Source organism: Ipomoea triloba, chromosome 5 (assembly GCF_003576645.1).
Source record: "Ipomoea triloba cultivar NCNSP0323 chromosome 5, ASM357664v1".
Taxonomy (NCBI): domain Eukaryota; kingdom Viridiplantae; phylum Streptophyta; class Magnoliopsida; order Solanales; family Convolvulaceae; genus Ipomoea; species Ipomoea triloba.
Genome location: NC_044920.1, coordinates 3,768,600 through 3,773,546, shown reverse-complemented (window position 1 = coordinate 3,773,546; position 4,947 = coordinate 3,768,600). Strand labels below are relative to the sequence as shown.

Below are 4,947 nucleotides of genomic sequence, written 5' to 3'. Positions count from 1 at the left end.
AGGGAAAAGAAACGCACGACAGGAGCCTACTTTATGTCTGGCACACAAATGGTTAAAGAAGGCACACAACAAAAACGACGCGAATGGGAGTATGAGCGCAAACCAAAAATCCCAAGGCACATTCCCCCCCGAATAAGCAGACAACTTGAGTATAAGGCACATAATATATCCAATACTGCACACAAGTATAGTAATACGGGCATACAACACCCCGAAAATGCGCAAAAAAAAAAAAAACAAAAACAAAAACAAAAAAAAAAAACAAACAAACAAACAAACAAAAAAACAAACAAAAAAAAACAGAACATAAATTTGTTTGAGCACACAACAACATGAGGTTGGCACACACATGTAACCAAGTGTGCACACACAAAACCATTGAAACTGAGTAAATTACGTGAATAACTATATATAAAACTGTGGCAAAACATAAATGATGTAAATCCAACAATGAGTCAAAACTAAGCTACTAGATAACAAAAGTGATACAACTACCATGATAGGATGCCAATAAAGTAATAACATTACATAAACCGACCAACTAAACAAATGCAACAGCATCCATATTATGCCATGAAGCACACAAAAAAAAAAAGAAAAAAAAAAAAGAACAAAACACCCAAACCCATCAGAACACCGGCACACACACTTGTAAAGACAAATCATCCCTCTGTGGTAGGTAATGGAGTAGAAAGAAAGTGCAACGCCCATGCCACACTACTCGTACGATGTACATTTATATCAAATGTGCAAAGCTCCTTGATATAATGCAAACGTAGCCGATGAAGTTCCGATTTGTCACCCTAGTTAGACTGCAATCCCATCCACACAAAACTGAAACAAAAAGAAAAAAAAAAACAGAAACATAAATCAATCACAAAACAAAAGAAAAAAGCAGAACAAAAACCAACCATGACACACAATATATCAAGGCTTTGCGAACAATATATCAAAGTTGGGCACACAATATATCAAACAGCAAGACAAATATATGGCTGGCCAGCAGATTCGAAAAACAAAAAACTAAAGCAAACAAATTGAAACAGAAATCAATCACAAAAAAAAAAAAAATACTGAATTCAGAAAATGCACAAACCACCAAAAAATGCAAGAAGAAAAAACAATTTAATAGCAAGAAATAATGCCAGAACCTAGAAATACCAAAAAAAAAAAAAACCGAATGAGTGTCATATATTAATAGGGCAGCGTACGATGGTGCACACTATAAACACAACCATGGCACACAATATATAAAAACTAGGCACACAATAAATCAAAGCAGGGCATACAATATCCACATACTGGCCAGTAGATAATGACATAAACTTATACTCAAAATTTTAAAACATGTGCATGCGCAAGTATGCCTTTATAAAATTACTAATAATAAATACCATTTATATTTAGGTGACAACTGTACATAATCCTAACAATTAAAAAATACAAACTACCATTTATACTATGTCTGTTTCAAAATTACTAGTTAGCATGTGTTGGAAGTTATAGTGCACAATATGAAGGTGGACACGACATATGATACCAAGACACGCAATATATCAAACCATGGCACAGAATGAACACATTGCAATTATCTACTACACTGCACTCATCTATATGAATTACCTATACTATTTGCCAATATAACAAAAGAATTTAAAAAAAAAAAAAAAAAAAAAAAAGTAGAGCAAAACACACAGCATAACCCTACGAACCAACAACCTGGTGATAGTGTGTCTAGGTTCATCCTGCAATTGATAATACTTATTTTTATTTAATGATAGTTTGCAGTTCATTTCTGTGTTATATTTATCAAAGAATGGACCATAAAGAATATTATCTTTGAATTAGTACATCAAAAGTACATATCAGTTACTCATTGCATTACAACAACAATTAAGAAGATGATATATACTCAATTCATGAAACAAATTTTGATCTATATACATACTATCAGCATACATAGTCACTTACTCCCATCATAATAGGATGGCTTAATCAAAACGTGACTACCCATTACAGTCCATTTATGTGTTAGCTTCTTCAAAGAGTAGACCATGGAAAAGAATAACTTTATTTTAGAGTGAAAATTAGCTATAAGTTACTCACTGTACCATAAGTGTAATTACTAACATAATATATACTCTACAACTTAGTTCATCAAACAAAATATGTTCCATATATATACTGTACCATAAGTGTAAGTCAAGTAATATGCTATGAAATAGATTTGCAATGCTGGAAGAACGTATACACACAAACAACAACACAACACCGAAAAAAAAAAAAAACACAAACGCAACGGACGACCGCCGACCGACTCGCCGCCTCCCTCAACCCTACCAACATCCGGAAAAAAACACCAATGTGTGTCATATAGAAAGAAAAATAACATCAACAATGTCAAACACAACCACACCAATTACATTATTGACATACCGAAGATAAGATGTAATCTTATCTCATATCTTCGGTCGAAGTGACAAAAAGATAAGGAATCTTATCTCCTTACCCACCTCTGAAGTCTGATATGTGATTTGAAGTAATTACAAAGTGGGATAATTCTTTGAGTTTAAGTTCTAGTTCGTGTTTTTCAAAAAGTTGACCAGTAGATTCTGTAATTGAATCTAGACATAAGGTTTCTTGGAAGGTTTGAAATTCTAACTTTGAAAGTATAGTATTTGAGATTTCTGTAGGGAAAGTTTTGTCTAATCCTTGTTTAATTAAGTTATGATTTGGTACAGTGATGTTGTAGTCAAAGTATGTTTCTGAATTTGGGTCTTGATAAAAAGTATGGATTTCATCAGTTTCCTGATGTATCTTCTCAGTTAAAAAGTTTTTAGTACTTCCAAAGTATTGTTGAATAAGTTTTTTATCCATACCTCTGAAGTCTGATATGTGATTTGAAGTAATTACAAAGTGGGCTCTCACGGGTTTGATAGGTACGTAAAAAAAACCCAACAAATACCGAAAAAAAAAACAAGAGCCAACCTCATTCTGACGCTGATGTCGTGCCTACAGCCCATTTGCCCAGCCACGACGCTCCTCGCTCCGCTATTGACAAGGACTCGATGCCGCCAATGACTGCTTCTCAACCGCGAACCTTGCCTTCTAAGATGAACTAGACGTCGCCGATAAGTTCTCTTCAACCACGAGCCTTGCCTTCTACGATGAACTCACCGTCGCCGAAGACTACTCTTCAACCACCACCCTCGAACAGAACGACAAGAATTAGAAGAGGCACAACAATAAAACAAAACATTCGACTAATAATACCAAAATTAAACAGAATATAAATCTACCAAAAATTCAGTTCTTATATCGTGGACCGCGGACCGTGATCCCAAAACGACGTCATTTCAGTAAGTGAGAGACGGAGCCTGTAATTGACACTACAGTTCATCTCAAAAGATACTGCCTTACATTTGTTTTGATATTATCGAATGAAACTGTAGTTATATCGAAATGTAACTGTAGTTGTGTTGAAATGTAACTGCAGTGTATATGAACTGATACTGAATAACAGTTTCACATTTGTGTTTTATATTATCGAATGAAATTGTAGTTATATCGAAATGTAACTGTAGTTATGTTGAAATGTAACTGCAATGTATATGAACTGATACTGAATAACAGTTTCACATTTGTGTTTTTATATTATCGAATGAAATTGTGGTTATATCAAAATGTAACTGTAGTTGTGTTGAAATGTAACTGCAGTGTATATGAACTGAAAGTGAGTGGCGCGAATTCATCCGTCTGTTTTTATTAATCAAAACGACGTCGTTTTGATGCGCGATCCACGATATAATTTGCGCCAAAAATTAAAGCATTGCAACAAAAGACATAAATACCCCCGGCTTCCAAAACCCGCGCCTAACCCAATTAAAAAAATCAAAAAAAAATTCTCAATCTTACACAATCCAACACTACAAGAAAAATCACGATTTGCGACGAAAAAATCGCGACGGAAATTATTCCGTCACAATATGGCGACGGAATTAAATTCCGTCGCAAATTAACGACGTTTTCCGTCGCGAATTTTGGAGCAAATAGAAAATAAAACCCGCGAAAACATTGCAGTAAAAATCTCGCGATCGAATTTGCGACCGATATTATTTCCGCCGCGAAATGGCGACGGAAAAGGCAACAGATTTAATAGCGATGAAATTTGTTCCGTTGCTAAATGTAGCAATTTATTTGAAAATAAATAAATATTGCGACGGAATCAACGACGGAATTTATTCCATCGCAATGTCATTTTTTATTTTTTACTACGAAAACAACGCCGTTTTGATTTTTTTTTTTTTTTTTGAATCAAAGCATATTATATTAAAAGAAAATTATAACCCTAATTGAAATATAATCACTTCAGCAGTTCAGCCGACGCCTCCAATCCCTCTATCGCTAAACAGCACCATCTTCGCCATTGCCACCATCGCCGAACACCATCTCCTCGCCGTCAACCAGCCATCGCCGTCACCATCACCGTCGACCCAGCCATCGTCGAACCCAGACGTCTCTCTCAGTCTCGCAATCGCTCTGCCTCTGTCGCTCTGTGACTACGGCCGCGATGTCGTGTCGCCATCTCCGCCGCGACGTTGCACAGCCAGCCCCGCCGCGACCTCGCATCGCCATCTCCGCCGCGACGTTGCACAACCAGCCCCGCCGCGACCTCGCACCGCCTGCTACACCGCAACCTCGCACCGCCAGCGCACACAACACACCGCCGACCACCAAGTATTCAAGTAAGAAAAAAAATAGTACGTTGAATTTAATTAATTTTTTTAAGTTTCTGATTTTTTTTATTCGCCTAGTGAGTAGTGTATATATGTTTTACCTATTTTTTTATATATATATTACATTGTATAGATTATATATTATATATTACAGTGTATATGCTTTAGATATATTAGTTAAGTTATATGCTTTAGATCTACAGTTCTAGTA

The 4,947-nt window shown here is 35.9% G+C and overlaps 1 long non-coding RNA gene across 1 annotated transcript; it reads right to left on the bottom strand.

Annotated features, from left to right (window-relative positions):
• Positions 1-451: 451 nt before the first annotated feature.
• On the bottom strand, positions 452-2,335 carry LOC116018706. The gene is made up of 2 exons (XR_004098580.1): positions 2,191-2,335; positions 452-834 (listed from the first exon to the last, which is right to left on the bottom strand). It is a non-coding gene; the product is annotated as an uncharacterized LOC116018706 (long non-coding RNA).
• Between the last annotated feature and the right edge of the window lie 2,612 nt (positions 2,336-4,947).